The 24,418-nt window shown below is 39.3% G+C and overlaps 1 pseudogene; it reads right to left on the reverse strand.

Moving 5' to 3' along the window:
* LOC147622599 (cytochrome P450 704C1-like) overlaps positions 1–14,863 on the reverse strand; it is a 20,476-nt pseudogene extending 5,613 nt beyond the window's left edge.
* Positions 14,864–24,418: the final 9,555 nt, after the last annotated feature.

The following is a 24,418-nucleotide window of genomic DNA, read 5'->3' on the forward strand; positions in this document are numbered from 1 at the left end:
AACCACCTCTGTCAAACCAAAAACCATCCTTCTTCTTGCAAAACCACCTTTCTCAATCTTCAACCTCTTAAAAATCCATTTGTATGGATCAAATCAGCAAGTTAAGAGAAGTAATACCCTAATTTCAAAATTGTAAGCATTATGTATATTCAAAATCTAGTATCGAAGATCATGGATTGCCCATAAAACAATTTAAGAAAAAGCACATGTTATAGTAGGAAAAAAAATCATGGGATTAAGGCTTAAATTAAGAGAGTAGTAAAAGCTTTTATATCAAATCAACAAAATCCAAAAAAATTTAGTTCTATCTTTCACCGAACGACGGCAACAACGATTCAAGGATAGGGATGGTAATTTTTTCCTTTTCATTTTTTGATCCAGAGGTAAATTTGTCAAATGTGCAAAACCAAACAAGGAAAATATATAGAGTACTTGCAATGTCTTTACAGCCACCTGTTCTACCACCATAACCACCGGCACCTATTATGCATAAATACAATAAAAAGTATTCTTTCCTAAATATGGTCAAAATCATTCTTTTGATTTAGATACCTAAACCTACTATATGGTAGGAGTTCCTCTTTTAGTATTATGCATAAAAATAAGATATGTATTGTTTTCAGAAAAAATTACCATAGCTCTGCTATTACTGATAAATTTTTATTTTCCTAAAAGAATAAAACCTTGTAATGAAAATATGATAGAAGATCTACTTTTAAGCTTAAACCTAAACTATGAATTTAAATCATAATTTTAACCATAATCATAAACTTAATTATAATTATCCCACTAGATTAAGCTAATTCCATTTTTCCTCTTTTCCCACTTTGATAGGATAATCTATTTCTCATTTAGAATGAATTAAAGTAGTTTTTAGCTACTTATCAAATTCATGAAAATAACATTTTCTTAATCTCTAGCTTATCAAGCCTAGAGTTTGGTTTTGAAAAAAGAAATTATAAATGAGAAGCATTCATTTGCTAAAGAATTAGCCATAGAGATGACTATTCTTTTTGAGGGAGAGATATACATAAGAAAGCATTCTAAATAAGCATAATGATTAATTTTCTCTTAAATAAACATTAAGATTCTTAGGGAAAGCATGATTTGAATTTAAAACAATCATTTAGAAAGCTTCTCAAGCTTGAGAGGGGTTGAGAAGAGAATTCATTGAAAAGAAACCATTAAAATCCATTCTTACCTCAAGGATTAGCTTGTTTCTTTCTCTAGAAGTGAAGCCCCCCAGCCAATCAATTGGTTAGCAAGAGGAGAAGAGAACTCCAAGAGTTGTTGAAGAGAGAGAGAAGCTCCAAGCTCCCCAAAAGTAGAATAAAAAGGAATGAGGGTGGAGTCCTCTAACCAAGTCCACAGGGTTCTAGAGCTTTCCAGCTTTAGTTTGACTCAATTTGGACGAGTTTGGCTCCCTTTTTGATCTAGTTTGGTCCACGAGAGAGGAGAGAGAAAATATGCCATTTTTTGGATTAAAAACTCAAGTAATCATGAGAAAAAAGGTGCCTTATTGAGGTGGCATTCTCTCCTTACTGAGGTGTCAAAAATGCATCATTTCCTCTAAATATCTCATTTTTTAACTAATATCTCTTAATTTTTAACTAATAAACCTTATACTCAGTCAACTCTTCATCTTATGTGAGCATTACTCATTTTAGGGTATTTTCTTTTATTCTTTGGATTTATCTCATCCCAACACTTGCATTAATCCTATTGGCCTATAGGAATGTTAATCAGACCATAATATAGAAATTTTTGAAAATCTAGACCCTTAGGCTAAGGTCCCTTATATCATTTTTAATTGATTCCTAATGCACATTGGAGAATTTATTTTGAACTTCTGTTTCAGGGAAATATATTTTAGATATTAGGAGAATTTTTATATCCAAAAATATCTCAATATTCAATTATCTCTCTCTAGAATTTTTCTTCTCTCTAGGCAAAAACAAGGAAAAATAATATTTTCTTGCATTCAGAAATAGGGAATGATTACCGGGGATTAAGGTAAAAGTTTATTCATTGTTTAGGCTGAGGAGGAATCTTATAGGCAAAGTGCTATCTCCTCTAAATCAACAAAATTTGAGGGTGTGGCGCCGTCCATAGTTTCCATATTAATTTGCAATGGGAACGAATGCTTGTTTTTGGAGGGGGATCCTCCCTTCAGTATTTGTGGAGGGTGGAAGTCGATGATATAGAATTTGAAATGTCCGGGGCATGCAAGATTTGGAAAGATTTAGCTCGTGGAAAAGGTCGTCAAAAATACCGTCGAAAAGGATACCGAAACCATGGTTGAAATCAGTGTGGGATTTTTTTTAAACGCTTATTTCCACAGTACTTTTCGACGCTTTTTTAAACCCTGATTTCGACGGTTATTTCGATAGTGCAAGTTTTTACAATAAAATAGAGCCTCGCTTTTTCTGTGTTTTTGTGCGCGCGTGTGCATTTTCCTCCCTCAAGCATCAAGTTTGCCTCCTTTGCCCTCACTCCCCTCTCCTCTTGGTTGCATGTGCATGTGTTGTAAGATGTGTGTGTGTGTGATTAGGGATAATTTTCTTGTTTTTTCTTTGTTCTTGGTTTTGCAGGTTCTCTCTCTCCCAAGGTCTTCTCCACTTCCTTCACTACTACATGTTAGCCTAATACCGGCGCTTATACCGGCGTCATTTAACGGGGTCTAAAAAAGCCTCGTCATCAGTATAAACATCGGTATAAGCGCCGGAACCACAGCGTCGGTATAAGCGTCGGGTAACAATACCGGCGCCTATACCGTTATCTATACCGACACTCACCGGGGGTAATACCGACGCCTAGATCGGTGTCTATACCGGTGTATATACCGTGTTGTATACCGGGGTGTATACCGACGTAAATACCGACATATATACCAATGAATATACCGACGTCAGTACCGGGGAATATACCGACGCTGTAGCAAAATTTTTTTTTTGGGGTAGAATAGTGCTGCCTGGCTGTTGCCTGGCTGCCTGCAATGAGCAGGATCAACAACAGCAAATAGACAGCACCATTCTGTCTAAAATAGAGCACAAAAACAACCGTGCTCGTATTTTATTTTCCTGATCGACAAACAAGAAATTAAATTAAACATTAATACTCAAGAATGTTTTGATCATATTTCATTAGTTTGAAGGTCATCTTACATCATGGTAATGCCTCCCAATTGACGGTCTCTCCTTCTTCTTCAAGCATCTCAAACAAGGCCACAAGGCCATGTTTGTGAGCGTACTTCTCCTCTTGCCTACTTGGTGGGCGATTCATGGCCAACTCCTGCACAAACGATTAACAATTATAACTTTTAGAAATCAACATTTAGCCCACATACATACATTTACATAAATAAAATTGCTACAAACACTTACGAATTCATGGCGCATGGTTTCGTAACCACCACTCCCAAGATGAGAAGCCCCTACTGTTTGGAGTCTTGCCCTTGCCGTCTCTCTTTGTTGTTGAAACCTATCTGGTGTCTCGGTGAGCTCCTGAGCAATGGCTGCCCATTCCCTGTCATCTAGCCAAACAGGTTTCTCTTTCCCCTCTCTAAATGCGTCCCTCGTCTCTGACCTACGATGCCCCATCAAAATGCGAGCTGTATACTGTATCCACTCATTAGAGACGACATTCATAGGGTCAGATGGCTGTAACTCTTGCTTTATCTTTGTATTTATATAATTTTTCTTCCCCTTATCTTGCTGATCCCATTTAGTCATGACAGAGTCGTGAAACTGTATAGTGCACAATTGTCGAATGTGTGTCTTCATTGCCTTCCCTGCACTATCCATTATTGGTGCCCCATCCCTAATTGTGTAAATCTTGCTGTTGTCATGGTCATGTGCACCCCAGGGAGTGGAAGGTGACCCTATGGGTGTGCTATCAACAGATGAGAGCGAAGGACGACGCTCACGTGGTGGTGGTGTCATAGCATCTGTGGCACTACCACCACAACAACCTCCCCCTGAAGACCTACTACGTGAGCGCCGTCTATGTGAAGAGGTGGTAGATCGAGCTGTAAGAGGAGTGGAAGGCTGTGTGGTATGAGGTGTGGGAGCTGCTGTCGTACCCACGGGTGTGGGAACTGGCGTCGGGAAGCCAGATGGTGAGGCAGATGTCCCTGCTCCAGAACCCCAATCACTCTGAGCCATGGCTCTCTACTCTGGAGTCATGGACGAAAGAAAACCATATAACTGCTGGGGGCTCATGCCCTGCGGTGTAGGATTAAATGAGAAATCTGGACTGTAGTCGTAGGGCGGTGAGTCACCCATGGCCTATTGGACAAAAAACCATATGACAAACTTGTGCGAAATGAAAATTACACGGTAAACAATGAAAGAACCATATGAAAAACATTAACAATGATAAACAACATTGGTAAAACTATATCAACTTGCTCCTACAGTAGTGATTATGATGGTAAACATTAACAATGGTAAACAATGTGAAAGGACCTTCAATGTCATAAAACCATTACAAATATGTCATAACTATTTGCATAATCATTAAGATACATCATTTTAAAAATCACTATCTATTCTATCATCCTCATTAAGATCAGTAGCCCCAAAGAGATCTATGTCTATGTACATTTCAGCATCCTCATCATTAAAAGTCCCTTGATGAAGGATGTCTTCATCATCTATGTCTTCTTCCTCAACATGTTTTTCAGCTTCCTTGGTTTGCACCTCTTCATTTGGATCTTGCTCTAGTTGCTCCTCTTCAATTGCTTGCTCCTCTTCATTGTTGATATCGGCTTGTTCTTGCTGCTCTCCATTACCCTGTGCATCTACATCACCTTGTTGTAGCTCAAATTCTTCAAAAATTTGCTTACTGCGGGGGGCGACTCGAACCACAAACAGCCAGCGTGGATCTTTTAGATCCGCTTTAAAGACAACCTGCTCACAATGCTCTGGGCACACAAAAGTATCTTGCTGATCGGTCCATACCTTTGTGGAGTCCACTTGGATGAGGCCACTCTTGTCTCTACGTACAGTTGCATGTGGCCCATTCATGATTACCTTGAACCACTTCACATCAAAGATAAACAACTCAAAACTTCTGAAGCCAACCTTTAATATATCTTGAATGGTTCCAAAGTAATCAAGCATTCCAGTAATTGTGTTATCATCACTTGCACTTGCACGACTTTCTTGAACAAACTGTGCTGTGACACCACAATCAAAGGTTGCTCTTCTTTGGTCTATTCGTTCTACTCGAAAATGACGTCCATGTGACCAAAACGCCCCATATTTGTGATACTACAAATAGCACAAAAAGAATTGTTGATGGAGAATCAAACACTGAGACATGTAGAGAAAAAAAAGAGAGACATGTAGAACTTAAACACTTACATGCCAATCGCATCCTTTTGTAAGCTCCTCCTCCTCCTCTGTTATAGTTAAACCAGCACGTTTGGCTTCTAAAATTGTAGCTTCTAGCCATCTACCTGTGGGAAAGTCCGGAAGAGCTTGCATACCTTCTGGATATGGGAGATTTCTTGTAGTGCGATTCCTTCTGAAACTTAAACGATCTTGTACTCGCTGTCGCTTGAGAGCTTCATATGTCTCAATCCACTTCTCCATTACATGAGAGTTCAAGATGCAAAATTTGTTGATTTTTTCCCTCAAATTGTTATCCATCTTTCTCTTAATGCCTTGGCCTTGAGGTTCCTCACCAATGACTCGCCTGTTGGACTCTTGAGACCATAGTCGAGGTATCTCTGGATCTGAGGAACTTAAATATTCAGTGATGTAAACAAGGGACTCTTGTATCAGCCACCCTTCTGACATACTACCCTCTGGGCGAGCCATTTGGCGAACAAATCCCTTTAATGTCTTCATAAACCTCTCCAAAAAGAACATCCATCTTGAATGGACTGTTCCAGCAACTGCAACCTCATCTACAACATGAACTAGCAGATGCATCTGGATTGTTAATAAACTTGTAGGGAAAAACTTCTCTACCATGCAGACTGCCTCTATGGAGTTTAAACGCGCTGTCTCCAAAGTGTCTCTCTTTATCTCTTTTGAAGAAATCCAGCGCACCAATGTGCCAATCTTATAGATAGTATCTCTAATGTCTTTAGTGAGGCAATCTTTTATTGCTATGGGTAGCACAAATTGTAGAAACTTGTGCCAATCATGACTCTTGAGGCCACTAAGATCATCATCCTTTGTAAATGCACTTTTCAAGCAATGCATACAACCTGTAGGAGTCCGAAACTCTGAAATTGTCCTCTTGACTTGTTGTTCCTCCATCTTGCTAAAAATCCATGGGGCTCTTGGAAGTAGCACCTTTCCATTGGGTCTAGTGCAAGCCCACAACTCTTGCATGCAACCAATCTCTTCCAAGTCATCCCTTTGGCCTTTAGTCTCCTTTTTTCCTGTCATGGTCTTCCACAGAATGTCAGCTACATTCTTGAAAATATGCATCGGGTCAAGCAAATGGTTTATAAGGAGATCACCCCAATAGGGGAGTTGGTGAAAGATAGAGAGCCTCTTCATCCCAGGACATGCCAAGTTGCCACATTCCTCCCATTTGATCTTCCAATCGCTTGCCTTCAATGCACTTGGAGGAGGTCTTCCTAGATTACCATCCCGCAATTCATGATTTTCTGGAAGATACCTAACATGTCCTTGGTAGACATTCTTTTGTAATGCTTTTGAGTATCTTGAATCAAGTCGAGGACCACATACAGGACATGCATTGTAACCCGATATAGACAAACCTGAGCATTCTCCATAGCCAGGCCAATCATGCATTGTCCACATGAGAATACCTTGCACAATTGTAAGTCTTTGGCCACTCTGCTGCTTTGACATGTCCTTCACTTCAATTCCGTTCCACAAGGTGCATAACTCATCAATAAGTGGTGCCAAATATACATCCATGTTCTTCACCTTGTACTTTCCTGGAACTATTAATGAGAGCAACAAATGACCTTTCTTTATTACTAACCATGGCGGAAGATTATAATTCACAAGGCAAACAGGCCATGTGCTCCATGAAGAGCTCCTTAAACCAAAAGGGTTTACACCATCCATTGCTAGGCCAAGACGGAGGTTTCGAGGTTCTTCCTTAAAAGCCGGCCATTTCTCTTCAATGTGTCTCCATGCGGGTGAGTCAGCAGGCACACGCATCACTTCATCTGTGGATTGAGTTGTGGCATGCCATGTCATCAAGCTTGCTATAGATTTGCACCTGAACATGCTTTTTATTCTTGGGATGATTGGAAAGTGCCTGAGAACCTTTACCGGGACAGCTTCCCCCTGAACATCTTCTCTATATCTGTTAGAGCCACAATGGGGACATTCTTGCAAATGCTCATATTCATGGCGGAAGAGGCAACAATCATTGCGACAAGCATGAATATTATTGTAATCCATGCCTATGGATTTCAATAACTTCTTCGCATCTGCACGAGATGGAGGCATCTCGTTGCCAGGGGGCAATATCTGATCTTTCAAAAGCCTGCAAGTATGGCAATATCTGATCGTTACTATTAAGATTTTCTCAAATACAAGTTGATAATTTATCATTTCAACAGTAGGTGTAATCTCCAAAAAAGTCCTTACTTGAATAGTTCAATGACACTTGTATTAGACCATCCAAAAATTGACTACAAATTTAGCATCGTAAGAGATGCACGCAATACAGATATGTTGGCACCATTGTATAATGGAAGGCGTGCAAGTTTATGCATGGCCTCTTCCTCTGGTTCATAATTTGACCGTTGAGAATGTCGTGGTTGATGATCTTCATGTTCATGCTCCTCGAAGAGAGCTTCTTGTTGCTCGATGAAGGCATCCAACATTTCTTCCATTGGACCTTCTTCCATTCCCTCGGGTGCTGTTAATTGAGCTCCATCTATCACTCCCTCCTGCGATATCCTCATCCTTTGTTGGGGACGAGAATTCACAGGCGCAATGTTATCAAGATGCGGCTGCACACTTGCTTGGTTGTACGATTGAAACCGTAAATTTTGCAAGCGCTCCATTGGAAATATGCCAGCGTCATGAACATGCTGGTTGCAAATCCTTCGTTTTCGAAAGATTTGGTACTTGCATCGCATGCATGGACACGCTATTCTCTCTTCAAGATTGAGAGGCTCCATCTAGCAGGATAACATGCATATGCAGCTCATTAAACACAAATCATTATGCATTACACAAAGCACTATGTAAACCATAAAACAGGGCTTCTTTTCCCCAGCCGTGTGAGGGAGATTTTAAAAAATAACATTTAAAGCGTCAAACGGGCTTCTTTTTCCCAGCCGTTGAGGGAGACTTTAAAAATATTTAAAAAAGCGTCAAACGGGCTTCTTTTCCCTAGCCGTTGAGGGAGATTTTAAAAATAACTCATACATTAGCTTATCTCCTCTCCATACAAAATTAACTCGAATTTAAACAAGGATGGAGAGAGAAGCTATCTCTATTCATAAATAGCTATTTATAAAGGCCTTATGCAAAAATCTAAATGCATAAGTATAAGCTTGCATAATAAGGCTGCAAGACTTATGCATAAGCTCTATGCATAAGCCAACTGCATAAGCCTTATGCATAAGCTCTATGCATAAGCCATATGCATAAGTCTTATGCATAAGCTTTATGCATAAGTCTTATGCATACGCTCTATGCATAAGCCATATGCATAAGTCTTATGCATAAGCTCTATGCATAAGCCTTATGCATACGCTCTATGCATAAGCCATATGCATAAGCCCTATGCATAAGCCATATGCATAAGCTCTATGCATAAGTTTTATGCATACGCTCTATGCATAAGCCATATGCATAAGCTCTATGCATAAGCCTTATACATAAGTCTTATGCATAAGCTCTATGCATAAGTCTTATGCATACGCTCTATGCATAAACTCTATGCATAAGCCATATGCATAAGTCTTATGCATACGCTCTATGCATAAGTCTTATGCATAAGCTCTATGCATAAGCCATATGCATAAGCTCTATGCATAAGTCTTATGCATAAGCTCTATGCATAAGTCATATGCATAAGTCTTATGCATATGCTCTATGCATAAGTCTTATGCATAAGCTCTATGCAAGACTTATGCATAAGCTCTATGCATAAGCTCTATGCTATAAGCCTTATGCACTATGCTAACCCTTAATCCCATCACCCAATGGTGTAATAAACATGATCTTGTTTTACATGGATAAGAGATCTTACCTTGATAACATATATAAACTCTATGAATAAAGAGAATACTTTATGCATAGAAAAACAGAGCATAAGACTTATATGTTATATGTATAAGAGAGTATAAACATTCAAAAAGCTTATGCTTTCCATCCATGCAAGCTTAAGGCACTCTACATCAAAAAAAGGTTTATGCAAAAAAACATAACGCATGTGAAGCCTTATGCATAAAGCTCATCCATAAGATTTATACATAAAACATTATGTATTAAGCTTTATGCATAGATCTTAATTCATGCATTCAGCTAGATTCATATAGCTCTATGCATAAACTCTATGTATAGAGCTTGCATAAGCTTACAAGCCCTATGTATAGAGCTTTCATAATCTTACAACCTCTATGTATAAAGCCTATACATAGAGCATATGCATTGAGCTTTTACAAGAAGGCTATGCATAGAGCTTTCAACAAGAAGGCTACGCAAGCTCTATGTACAATGTCCATGCAAGCTTTCAAGAAACCTATGCATAGAGATTTTATAAGCTTGCAAGAAACCTATGCATAGAGATTTTATAAGCTTGTAAACTCTATGCATAAAGCCTATGCATAGAGCTTATGCATAGAGATTTCACAAGCTCGCAAGCTCTATGAATAGAGCTTATGCATAAAGCTTGCAAGAAGGCTATGCATAGAGATTGCAAGTTTATGATAGGTTTTATGCATAGATATTAAATTAATCCTATGTATAAGCTTACAAGAACCCAAAAATAACCCTAAACCATAAAACAGGGATGCAATAATTCATAGAAAATAGCATAAACAAGAAAAATCGAAAGAGGATCTACCTCTTTTTTGCGAAGCTGAAGGAGAGGATTGGTGAAAGATTGGTGAGGTGAAAGAGCTGCAAAACAAAATATTAAACAAAATAATTAGTAAATTAAACACAAGAATAAGAACTAATACAAAACCCTAAAATCTCTATGCATGCATTAGGAGATCTATGCATACATAGAGAGCTCTCAACATGCATAGAGAGCCAAAAAAACACAAAACCCTAAACGTCCTAATTCTTAAATTAAAAAGTAAAAGCAATTGCAAGAACATACTAGGAGAAGGAGAAGAGGAGAAAAGAAGAAAGAAGGAGAAAAGAGGAGAGAGGAAAAAAGAGGAGAGGGAGAGAAAGAGACCTTCTCTGTAACGCGTTGTTCTCTGCGAAAAAATCAGAAAATAGGCACTCGGCTGTAAAAAACTTACGAGTGTCGGTATATGCTACGGAATATACGTCGAAATATACATCGGAATATACGTCGAAATGTGCGTCGGTATATGCGTCGGAATAAGCGTCGGTATACGTGTCGGTATAGGCGTCGGGAAACGAAAATTTAAAAATACCCCGCCCGACTTGTCTCCTCCAACATTACGACGGGCATACCGACGTTCGACATTTGCGTCGGTATTTTAGCGTCGGTATGCCCTCAAGCTCTTGTAGTGCTTACCCACTAAAGCAGGTTCGCCTCCTTCTTTGCCCTCCCTCCCCTCTCCTCTTGGTTGTGAGATGTGTGTGTTTGTGATTAGGGATAATGAATGTTTCTGTTTTTTGATTTGTTCTTTGTTTTGTAGGTTCTCTCTCTCTCCCAAGATCTTCTCCACTTCCTTACCACTCAAGCAGGTTCTTGTTTTTTCTTTGTTCTTTGTTTTGCACGTTCTCTCTCTCCCAAGGTATTCTCCACTTCCTTACCCACTGAAGCAGGTTCGCCTCCTTCTTGGCCCTCCCTCCCCTCTCCTGTTGGTTGTGAGATGTGTGTGTTTGTGATTAGGGATAATGAATGTTTCTATTTTTTGATTTGTTCTTTGTTTTGCAGGTTCTCTCTCTCTCCCAAGCTCTTCTCCACTTCCTTACCACTCAAGCAGGTTCACCGTCCTTCTTTGCCCTCCCTCTCCTCTCCTCTTGGTTGTGAGATGTGTGTGTGTGTGTTTAGGGATAATGAATGTTTCTATTTTTTGTTTGTTTTTTTTTTTTTTTTGCAGGTTCTCTCTCTCTCTCTCTCTCTCTCTCTCCCAAGCTCTTCTCCACTTCCTTACCACTCAAGCAGGTTCGCCTTCTTCTTTGCCCTCCCTCACCTCTCCTCTTGGTTTCATGTGGGTGTGTTATGTTTTGTGAGATGTGTGCTCTTATTCATGTGTATGCTCTTATTCGAGTGCTCGTGTGGGCTTTGTTATGTGTGTGTAGAGACATGTCTCGCACTCCAAATGAGACACCAGCTTACTCTCCATCCCTCTCTCCATATGCCATGTTGCCTGACCAATTTATGGGTTTTTTTATTACAAGCCACGCTCGAGCAAAGAGCGATGGCACAACAATATTTTTGGGGAGGGGCAGGCACTTTCGTCGCACCATCTAGCACCACCACCTCTAACCCTAGTTCACCAATAGAAACCCCACGAAGAGCTGCCAAAACCCCTCCCTCAAGTCGCTCGTCCAATGCTCATAGAGGACAATGCTCGAGTGGTGGAGGTGGAGGTGGTTGTTGTCCAAGTGGGGGCATAGATGGGTCTATGCCCCCATGTGAGCGTCCTTCCCCATCTAGCACCAGAATCACTCCATGCTTGCGATCATTGTTGCGATGTTTCGACACACACCCCATACCTGATGGGGAAAAAAATTATACAATTGTCAATGGCAATGTGGTTTTGGATGATGTCGGGCAAGAGATGAAGAGCCACATACGTGAGCTTTGCCACATTATCTTTGCTAATGACTTTATGACTTTATGGCCAAAGTTGGATAAAGCTAAGGAAGAAAGAGTCATTAATCAAATCAAGGATCAGAACAAGCTGGTCGTCGTTATGATGTCGTGCTTCCCATAAGGTGGATAAAGGACCACATGGTGGACGTCATGAAACATTGGCGAGGAGATGTGACTAGGTGAGTGAAGGCAGGGGGTGAGAAGCCTCAGTACATCAGCACACCGAGGATTGGAATGAGGAGAAGCAAAAGTGTGCAAGAAATCCCCAACGCTACAAGCAACAAGAGGATGTGGGGCGAAAGCCCAAATGGAGAGCGTAGGAAGCTCTCACCTTCGAAGCAGCGGTTGGGATGCATTCCATGTCTACTTTGTAAGTATCAACGCTTATCTTGTATGTTTCATTTGATGTTATGTTATGTTTATTTTTTTTAATGTTATGGAACTTTTAGAATCAAGTGGTTGGTCAGCCAGCACAACGGGAGAAGAGGAGGACATTGCTCACCCGCCATAACACGTATTTTCTTTTGGAGAAGCTTGAGCGAGAAGGCATCAAGCTCAATTGGGGGAATTTTACAGATATGTTAAATGCGGCAAGCCTTAACCTTATGATTTGTATACTTGCTTTGCCATTGCATGTTAGATCATTGTTTTGTATACAAAAAAAAAACGTCTTGTATGGTTTTTGCAGGGACCAATACCTGACCTTGAGTGAGGGCTATGCATAGAGTGGCCTTGCCCATGTCTTTCCTCTTGTACATACATATTTTGGTCAGCTTACATCTTTGTTTGAGACACATCTTTGTTTGAGCTTGTATAGCTTGTATGCAACTACTTTATGCAATTTTGGTCATCGAGTATAAAAACCATTTTGGCTTTCCATACGATACTATGGTCTTTTCTCGGCTCATCTCATCAGATCTTGTAATATGGTCTTTGATATGGAAATTTCACATCTTGCATTATAATTTGGCCATTGTTTGCACTTGTGTACAATGTATATACTTTGTAATGTCAAAAACATTTTGGCACTCTGACTTTTCCAACAAATTTGCTTTGTTCTTCATATCAGAGTACAGTGGACTTTGGTACTCTATAAGTTTGGCATAATGGTACATCCAACTCTACAGGATTGTAGCTGGATGCACCATTATGCCAAAAAAACATTATACCTGCACGCGTCGAAATTAGCGTCGAAAGTTCCTGCATTCGTCGAAATAACGTCGAAAATTTCTTGCATCCCTCTCCAAATAAGCGTCAAAATGTTTTGCATCCGTTGAAATAATCGTCGAAATAGGAGTCGAAATATGCGCCGAAAATGCCGTTCAAAATAAGAGTGGAAAAACATGTTTATTTTCGAAGCGTATTATGACGCATATACCGACGCGTATTTCGACGCTTATTTCCACGAGTATTTCGACATTTTGGGATTTTTGAGCTTAGTTCTAAAGCATTGAAAAAGGCGTGAATAATGGCCCCGCCTCTTTTAGTGTTTCTCTTAGCCAATGATTTAATAACCATCTTAAGGGTTGTAAAACAAGGTTTGCCTACTGCGTGTCTTTATTTTGTTCCCTCATAGGAGGTTCTCCATCACTCTAGAGACATGACAAATGTCAAGATGCTACAAGTCTTGCTAAAATAGCTTTACCTTATTAATATTACTTTTAAAAATTTCCTTTAACCATGATCTTCAACCTTAGTAGAGGCTTATGCCATTTAAAATTTCCAAGCCAATCAATTTTTAAAAAAGGGGGTGGTGCACATGCACCTAATCTCTCCATTTGTTTTTTTTAAGTCCATGCATTCGCCTTGACCAATGAGGACTCCCAATCAATTTATGCTTTGGACCATGCAATTTTTATGATTTGACCTCCCAATATTTTCCCAAATCCCTTAATTAAACTTATTCCTCCTTTGTTTTCCCAAAATTTGCACATCTTTTGTTAATGACGTTGAAGGACCATGATTAAAATTTCATCTTTTCCATAGTTCTAAGAGGGTTGAGTGAGAAAAAATTATGTTGTCACATGATCCAAATTAGAGTCTGCATGTCCAATGCTTCCGCATTTTTCCTACCTAGATCCCTCAAGGTCCCAACTTCAAAAACCTAGTTTAAATGGGGTCCAAAGTGCACGAAATTGAGCACATACACATATTTATGAATTTTCCCATTGAATACTTCATCAATTCAATACATTATCTCTCTAAACTTATTCTCTTTTGGCGAAATTTAAGTGCAAAAGGATGATTATTTTACACAATTTAAACTTATTTTCTCTCTCTACGAAGTTTAAATGCAAAAGCATGATTATTTTACACAATTTCTTACACATTTGGGATAACCTTAGGGATATGCCTTACAATAGCTCCATCCTAGGAAGAGGTAAAGGGCAAGGAAGGGGTTGCAGACCCAACATAGAGTTCTGTTCTTCTAGTACCAACCCCACCAATGGCCACAACTATATGTTCGGATGAGAGTCTGGCACTATGTTTACTCGTGACATCCTGCCAATGTAAGCTTGAATATGTTTAAGTATTATAAATGAAAATGCATTGCTATTGCAAAATGTATCGGTGTGCAAGATCGTGCTTATTTTCTTGTTGCCGTTGACCAAGCAACGCAACGGAGTCAAATTTAGCATCAGGACAGCTTCCTAAAGCTTCAAGCGAACGCAAGCCTACGTGATAGAACCGCCCACTTGAAGTCAAGGCCGCGTACCGGTAGCAGCACGTCCAAGTCTAATAATGTAGAAGCTTGGTAAGCTAAGTTGGAGTCACTGAATGCAGGAACTGTTCCTAACCGCATCGGCCAGAAGTCACTGGGAAAAGCGTAGGACGCAAGGGAAGGCCGGCATCATTGTCAATACCTTCTGCCAGTCATGCCAAGATTTCCATGCAGCTTCAACGACAAGAAAAACACGGAGATCAGACGCGCGTGCATCCTCAAAGTCTATATATATAAACACACACACACACACACACACACAACATGCACAACGCGGTGCTGTTCAGTGACTAAATACACATCTACCTGCACATACAGAACATCGAGAGAGATTGATTCAAGTGAGAGCTCTGATCATCAAGTACCAAGATATGATGGAGCTAACAGTCCACAATGACAGCGTGGTGAACGTTGAGATCAAAGGGAAGCTCCGTAGCGTGCTAAAGGGTGCGTGCTGCGATGTCCCGCCCTCACAAAGCGGTATTGTCCCCTCCTCGGCGCTAAATAAAGTCCTTGATGGCTCCTGGTCCAGACTTGCCGTAATGGCCAATGGTAGTGAGGTGCTGCGCATCACCAGCGCTGACATCCACAACTACAAGGAGCTCACCATATCCTCTTCCTGTGATGCGTTCTCCCACCGAGTCTCGAGAGGCTAAGGTCCATGAAGTCTCCTATGATACATGCGTCGTGCTACCAAAGAGACCCTAGAGGCCAAGCTTCTTCCGTGTTACCACGCCGCTTCACACTTCATTACCATTTTCATTTTCATTGCTGCTTTGCTTAGTAGGCCCTTTCATCTTGTAATTGTTAGTAGTCGTTCTTTCCATTTGTTCATTATCCCTTCCTCATCATGGATCTATATACATGGATCTATATATTCTCACCATGACAATAGTGTCCTTATTCTCATTATTGTTTCGTTTAATGAAGCGTCTCTTATGATATACAATCTATTTTTATAGGTTAAACTTCAATCTATTTTTCCAATTATGTACCATGGACACGATCATTCGAACCTTGTGTTTCCTTGTGCTAAATATTTTTTAGGAGAACTTATGGTGGCACATATTTTTTAGGAGAACTTATGGTGGCACATATTTTTAAATGCATGTCTCATGCATGCCCACTACTTCAAGTTCTTCTCATAATCAAATCACACAATCATTCCTTGTAATTGTTAGTAATCATTCTTTCCATTTGTTCATTATCCCTTCCTCATTATATATTCTCACCATGATAGTAGTGTAGTAGTATCCGTATTCTCATCATTGTTTTGTTTAACAAAGAATCTTGTGTTTCCAAATGCTTATGATGTGCAATCTTTTTTTTCTCCTTTTGGACCAATAGTAAGTATTCATAAAAGACTAGGCCTGGCTTAATGGGTCCAAACTATTAAAGCAAAAAACTACGGATTTGTGTATGGAACTATGACTAGTACAATTCTCAAGAAATTATTTTTACCAGGTAGTCTATCTATCCTTTTCACCATGTATTGAAGAGAAAATATATAAATTTGACTTATATATTTCTTCACAACTTAATCTTAAAACTAAACCTATATTTTTCCAAACTATTTATGCTCCTATTTTTAAATTCTCCAAACCACCCCCCACCACACACACACACACACACACATACACACAAAAAAGGAATTTGTTATGATTTAAAAAGTTCAATGCTAAGCTAAACCTATCGTTTCCCAAACCTTGCGTGTCCTCATTTTAAATTCTTATATTCCTCCCCCTTTGCTCTCCTTCTCCTCCTCTTCGACCCTTCTCTCTCTCTCTCTCTCTCTCTCTCTCTCTCTCTCTCTCTCATGTGCCTACAAACGATAGTTAGTATATTTAGTATATGAGCCTACAAATGGAAGTTAGTATATTTAGTATATGGGCCTACAAATTATGTACCATAAAGAGAAAATGAATAAGCGAATATTTATTTACCTATATTATCTTGTGCTAATCATGTGTCTTGAGGCCATATAATTGTACCTCTCCTTTATTTTTGGTCTTTGTGAAGGCACCCTTCAATGAATGCATTACTCCGTTGGTGTATGAAAAAAGGAAATTACACTTTTGACCTTATTCTGCTCCTTGGTTAATACCCATGGTGTCTTTGGTAGGACCATGTTGCCACTCTCACTTTCAATTGGCCATGCACTTTGAAGGAATCCAATGTTTTGTAAGTCATCCCTTGCACCGTTTGTATTTCTTTTACCAATTAAATGGTCCCAAATATTTGTTGCCACATTCTTGAAGATATGAATGGGATCTAAGAGATGATTTATCTTCATGTTACACCAATATGGAAGTCCAAAGAAGCACATACTTAGAATGTGAATGAGGGAGAAATCGATGATGTTTGTCATACACCACCTTCTTGGGCTCTAAGAGATGATTGATCTTCATGTCACACCAATATGGAAGTCAAAAGAAGATTGAGTGTCTAGAAATCCCATCGAGTGGTGGATTGGGGGTGCTTCTCCATGTCTGAAACTAATCTCTACCTCTCATCACACAAGTGGTGCGACCTCATGTGGCACATACTTGGGATGTGAATGAGGGAAAAAATTAGTGAGCATAATCATTCCATTATTCTTCACTTGGTCTCCAACCAGCCCACAATTGCTTGTCATTATACGAATAAATATGCACCTCACATCCTTGCCAAATTCCTAGGTACCAAGGGATTAACACATCCTAAAATAGCAACCCTTGTCCAAAATTTCATGAGGCAAAACTCACAAAACCAACCTTCATTGCTTAATCTTCTTGTTGAAACTTCTTTTGTTGTTGATGCTGAAATCTCCATTTTCAGCTTTGTAGGGCAGCTTCATGATCTCTTGAAATCACCAACAACATAATCTCTCTCCAAAAGCAATACTAATGATAACGATTGTGCTTAATTTATTCATAATAAATGATGCAAAATCATATAATATGCTAAAAACTACTATACATAGATATCCACCATAATAAAGAGCCTATCTTAGCTCAGATACCATGTTGAAAATCCTAATATGAGATTGATCATGGTGTTGTGAAACATAGATTAAGCATAAACTATGGTGCGTTATACCACACTAAGAACTCCAGACTAGAGCGAGAGGGAGAGAGAGTAGCACACTCAACACTACTCTATTGCATATGTTGTATGAACCATACAAATGAAAGGCTTCTAATATAGATAGCCATTTACCCAATCACGTCGTTTACACATCATCATGCCATGTGGAAATCTCTATCCCACATCTTCTTGTGTGACTGTCATAAATCACAACCAACAAAAACATAAACTCACACATCAAAACTCGTTGCAATTTTACCTTGCACATTTCAACACCCCTCCTCAATCCAAACTTAGGTGTGTGAAATAATCATCTCTCTAACTAGTTTGACCAACTCACCTCTAACCCCCAACAATTTGGCATTGCCAATCTCAACAATATCTCGCAATTACCATGCGAATATGACAATCTCATATGAGATAAGGATCTCATTGGATATCAAAATCTAAAATTTCAAAGATCACATACTTATAACTTAGAATATGATGACACCTAGAACGACGCAGTTGTCAATATATTGTGCGACATATTTGACAATCAAACATATAACTTAGATGGATTGAGTGGGAAAAAGAAAAGAGAATGTGATTGAAATATCCAGGAGGATTGAATGAACAAAGCCTCAACTCCTATTTTTAAAAATGTAAAAATCTCGAGACTTTTTGCAATGTGATTGAAATATCCAGGAGAATTGAATGAACAAAGCCTCAACTCCTATTTTTAAAAATGTAAAAATCTCGAGACTTTTTGCAAGCTCGCTCATTCTAAATCTATAAACTCAACATGGATAAACAATGACCACACTACTCCAAGTAACTATGACAAATCAATCAAGAAGCAGTTCAATAGTAGCATCTTGTACAAAAAGGAGGGAATGGAGATTGATAGGGGTTAAGTTGACGGTGGAGTTTCAGAATGCAAGAGTTCTCATGATAGACCATAAATTGGCCATAAGTAAGGACATCTTACCTATTTTAGAGAATATCACACAACTTAGTGCCCCACTTGGTCATTGTTGCCAAGGATGTATCAGGAGAAGCTGTAGTGACACTAGTGGTTAACAAGCTGTGTAGCATTGTCAAAGTGGCTGCTATCAAAGCTCTTGGATTTGGGGAGAGGTGGAGGGAAATACTTTAAGACATTGCTATCCTTATACCGGTGCGGAGTTCATAGCCCAATGACCTTGGTTTGAAACCTACATATGCCTCATTAGAGCAACTGGGGGTTGCCGAAAGGTGACAATCACCAATACTTTAACCACTATTATTTTTTATGTTGCTACAAAATATGGGATCCAAACTCGCATTGATCAAATCAAGAGAGAGCTTGCAAAAATTGATTCAGTCTATGATCAAGAGAAGTTATTAGAACAAGTAGCGAAGCTTTAATTCTGCAGGGTCACTTTTATAAAGGTGGGAGCAGAAATTAAGCTAGACTCGGACAGAAAGCTAAGGATTGAAGATGCAAAGAATGCTACTTTTGTTGCCTTGATGATGGTTGCAAGCCATCCCATGAGGAAGAAGACAATGAACAAATGGGCCCCAGCAGAGCACTTGTGTAGCCATGCGCAGTGAATGGCGGGCAGTAGTGTAGGAGCCCGCACCTAGGGAAACTTAATTATTATTATTTAAATTAATTAAGGTTTTAAGGGAGATTCACACACCCTTAGACCTCATTAACATGTTTTTTTGGGATAATATCCTATCCCAAAAGGAGAATCACACACTATCAAGGTTGTTCACACTTGTGCAATGTTCAAGCTCTTGCTCAAGTGAGCTCGTAGATGGTGTTTTGAAAACTCTCTCCATGTCCCTAAAAAAGAAGGAAAATAATAGGCTTGATAATTCTAAGTGGGAAAATATCAGATTTTATTATTATGATGGGTGCTTTGCCCTTGCCTTGATGGATAAAAAGGATTGTATTTTTTCTCACCCAAAATTATGAGGTTCCCTGCCCAAGCCTCTGAATGCTCAAAAGGGTTGTTGCAAGATCAGGGTGTCCAGTTTTATCCAGTTTATGCTGGACTGGGACAATGCTTGGAGAGTAAATTTTGGGAGGCAAGGTACTTAAAATGAGATCTAGAAAATAATAGAAAATACGATTGTCCTTAAATTAACCCAATATAGCTTAAATTAATATAAATTAGTCTAATTAATCAAAATTAATAAAAAATATGATGAAATGATAAACAAATGGTCTTTCCATACTTAGAGTGATCCAATTTATTTTTCCATAGATGCACCATTACAAGTACACTAGTCCCTATAGGTTTTAGATGATTCACATCAAAAATGTAATTTTACTAATTAGATTATTAATATTTGCAGGCCTTCTGATAGTCTGGAAGAATTTTGAAAAAGAGATCATTAAAAATCCAACCATTGGATTTGCAATTTTTACTAACCACCACATTCTACTAATGTCTCAGTATCTACCCACTCTTTTGATCTACAAGATTGAGGATTTTAAATGGTAGCTATTGTGGGTACAAAAAGTGGTGTATATTATAACACTTTAAAGACCTTGAAATATTTAAAGAAAATAGACAAATATCTTAAAATTTTCTCAAAAAATCAAGTTAAGCTCCATATTATGTGAAGATCTAAGGTACAAAGTGGGAATCTCATATGAGTTTATATGTAAAAGATATTAGCATTTTATGGAATCAGCTCAATTTTGGGACGGGGTGTATACATTGACTTTATACCTAAGAAAATGAGGACTTTTGACTATCTAATGCTTAATCAAATTATGCAACTATATTTACAACTTTGAATATGATGTTCCAACAAAAGAACTTGAAACAAAATTCCTTCATTTACTAGGAGAGATTAGCCACTAAAGGTAAACAAATACCTGTTTTTTTACTGTTTACAGTGTGCCTGAGTGGACAAAACTGGGCACCCTGATCTTGCAACCACCCAAAATGGATGTAATGTAATGTGCATTGAGTTGTGCATAGATGGGCATCACACTTTGTGAGTTGGTTCCTTCTCCCAGGCACATGGGTGTCCAAAAAAAACTTACGGTGGCTCCACCTGAGAAAAAAGGTGCTTGAAACAAACTTAAGGTGTCTATGTTAGCTAGACACATGCACACACACTTGTTGAACACTCTAATTTGCATTGGCTAGACACACACACACACACACACACACTCAGACACACACACACAACACAACACAATTGTCAAATATATCACACAACATATTGATGGCTGCATTGTTCTAGGTGTCATCATATTTTGAGTTATCAATATGTGATCTTTGAAATTTTAGATTTTGATATCCAATGAGATCCTTATCTCTTATGGGAAAGGCATAAATACAAAATCTGTAGTCAAAACTTCACGTTGTATGTGTAATGAGAGAGAGAGAGAAAGAGAAGAGAGAGAAGGCTTGAAGAGGAGGAGGAGGTGGGTGAGGGGGGGTATAATAATTTAAAATGAGAACACGCAAGGTTCGGGAAATGATAGGTGTATCTTAGCATAGAACTTGTTAAATAATAGCAAATGCCTTTTATGTGTGTGTGTGTGTGTGGTGGGTGGTGTTTTTGGAGAATTTAAAAATAGGGACGCAAACGGCATTCCAATATACCTTCACGGCCTTTTCTTCCTCTTACCCTCCTTGAACTAGTCCTCTACTTTCTTTCCCTTCTTACTCCTAGATAGTCTTGCTTCATCTTCACCTTCTACAACCCTTGTTCTTTTGTTGGCTAACATATCAGCTTCCTCATCCATTTCAATTAGATTAATCTCACCTGATCTGGGTCCATTTGCTAGATGTGGCTAAACGTGAGGTCCCTGTGGGTTTGGAATCTCCACTTCCCTTTTGACATTTGGCCTTTCCTCTCTTATAGGTGCTAGATGATATACATATCCTCACATTCTCTTGTGGTAAGGACAGTGAGGGGAGATATGACCCCTTTCCATACAATGGAAGCATTGGACATTTAAGTTAGGGTACCTCCTTTGCCTTTCCCCTCATTCCGTCTCTCTCTCCTGCCCTAGGGGCAATTCTATCTCCTTGAAACAAACTCAAGTTCAAATTCCTCATTTGGTGAGCTAATTAATACCTTGCATCAATTTGTTAGAAGCCACTTGAACTGGAGCAATTCTGCCTTCCTCTATTCTTCTCTCTCCAATCATAGCAGGTTTGTTCTCAATTGGAATCTCCTTTTATTTCTGAGGCCAGCCTCTCAAGCTTCTTTTCCTTCTCTCTTGCACTCCTCTCAAGGTTTCATCAAAGGTACCTAGTCTTTTTAATTCTATTTTCTCCTTCAAATCAGCGTGAAGGGATTGAATGATCATATCCTTTTTAAGGATCCTTTTTAAGGAGTACAAGTGGGTGCTCTGCTCCCAATGAAGCATCCCATCTTCCCCAAAGATCCTCAAAACAATCTACAAATCCATCAAATACATCCGATGAACTATGCTTCAATTTTTTTATATCCTGACAAATAGCTTCCAAGGATTCACATTTCTTGAAATGCTACACCAAAGCTCCTTTAATATCCTCATATGCCTAACCCTTGATGTGGCTGACTCCTCCAAGCCTGGAACCACATTTTTGCATCCCCTTCCAATAACATGGACACCTCATCTTTGTCCTTTCCAAATGTAAAAGCCACCAGCTCCATCCTGGCCCAGAAGTCCTCTTCATCATCATTAGCATGCCCATGGAACAAAGGATAAGACATCACTGCAGCCATCTTAACAGTTGACACTTCTCAGCTTCTGCCAACAATCTAAAGGGTCCCTTAAAATCCCTCCTCTATGGGGGAGATACTGCCTCTATAGCTCCATCCAAAGCACACCACTCTGTGAGAGGAGAGTATTACAAACACCATAGCCCTATGAAAACAATACTAGAAGGCACCAGAACACCCAACTACCATCCCCTAGTCCTCACCTACCCCAATTGGATACTCCAATACCCTCCCAGCCTCCCTACTCAATCTAGCTGCTTACTTTAGGTTGTTCTCTAAGGTTATCCCCTACTTACTTAGGTTGTTCTCTAAGGTTATCCCCTACTTACTTAGGTTGTTCTCTAAGGTTAGAGCCTACTTCTAATACCTCCAATCTTCCACCTAACAGGCTCTCCTGACCATAGCCAACATCCGACTAACTAAATATATTTCCAGCTGACATAGAATTGCTCAAATTTTGCCTTCGCCGAGGTCCACTCTTTGTTTCCTGCTTTTAAATCTTCTCTCCAAAGTCTCAAAATGTCCTCCACCGTCAAATAGCTCCAAATCCTAGTCTTAAAACCTCTCATAACTAAGCAACTTCCCTCAGCTCACCATTGGCTAATAGTCTACTCTCTCAACTGCCATAGACAAGTCAGATAATCACTGTTACATGCATCCAAATTTTGATGGCTTTCCTAGTCTAGAACCGATTCTCCAATGTCGTCTATGATCCCCCAACATCCGCAGACCTTGTAGCTACACTCTCTAGACCTTCTTGGTTGCCCTACTTACCCTTCTCTGACCTTCCTCTTGCAGAGTTCTGCCTCAGAATTCTACCACAAAGTCATTTGTCTTCGAAATCTACCGTAATTTTTAAACTTCCCAAAATGTACTCTGATAGCTAAAAACCCTTAGATGTCTCCCCACTTAACAAAATATCATCTTTCTGGCTCTTGGCTGACTACTACAAACCCACAACTGCCTGCAAATGAATTGTTTTCACCCAACTAACCAAACTAACTTGACTGAGAAAGATTCTCCCAACTTTGAGTCAGTTAACACCACAGGAACCTCAAAACACTTAAACAAAACCACAACCCATAATTAGAAACTCTTAGCTAACCACTAGTGTCAGATTGTTGCCATGGAAACCCTGTAAGATAAGAAGTCTTCTGATAGTTTTCCTCAGATAGACCTAGAACCATCAACAGCAGCTCTGCTTTAGAATTGCTTCCCATGAACTAAGATAGGATACAAGAGGATCCCCATACCCCTTGCTGACTATTGTGATGTCTGGTGACAATGCTTATCCCTGACACAGGTTGACTGTCCCATGAAAGAATCAACCAGTTAATTCTTCACCTACAACCTTTTATTCAATTGAACTCCATCCAGGCAACACAGAATTGAACCAAAACCATAGAATAACTTCTTAATACCACTAAATTTTATACACTAGGTATATTAAGAAGACTATGCACCATGCAACAGACCCTAAGACTTGAGTAGATGAATGAAACAAGCAACCGATCAAAAGAAACTCTCACATAAATGACCACAAAAGAAACTCTCACATAAATGACCACAAAAGAAATTGAAATATATATTCTCAAATTCAACTAGATCATCAACAACTATATAATCTGTAACCATAGCTTGCAGGCTTTAGCTGGCAAATACAACTGGGAAATGCTTGTGAGCAATCCTTAATCTAGCCCAAGTTCCAACATTATTGCACTTAGTGAGGTTCACAGTCTCCCACACAAAACCATCGACCTCCCTTGCAATCCCCTACTTTGGATAAATCTAGTCTTCTCAACAATCACCCGTCGCCTTCTACACAGAACAAGCACCACATAGCTAACTAGCTTCACTGTAATCTTCACATCCAAACACAGGCTCTCTCAACAAACTCTTCTTTAACACACAAAAGCTTCCATAATGCTCTCTACACTGCCCTCTCTCAATGACAAACTCACTACCACTCTCTTACTACCACTCTCTTACTACCTGTCC

Source organism: Cibotium barometz, chromosome 28, assembly GCF_041138505.1.
Source record: "Cibotium barometz isolate CiBa-2024 chromosome 28, ASM4113850v1, whole genome shotgun sequence".
Classification (NCBI taxonomy): Eukaryota; Viridiplantae; Streptophyta; class Polypodiopsida; order Cyatheales; family Cibotiaceae; genus Cibotium; species Cibotium barometz.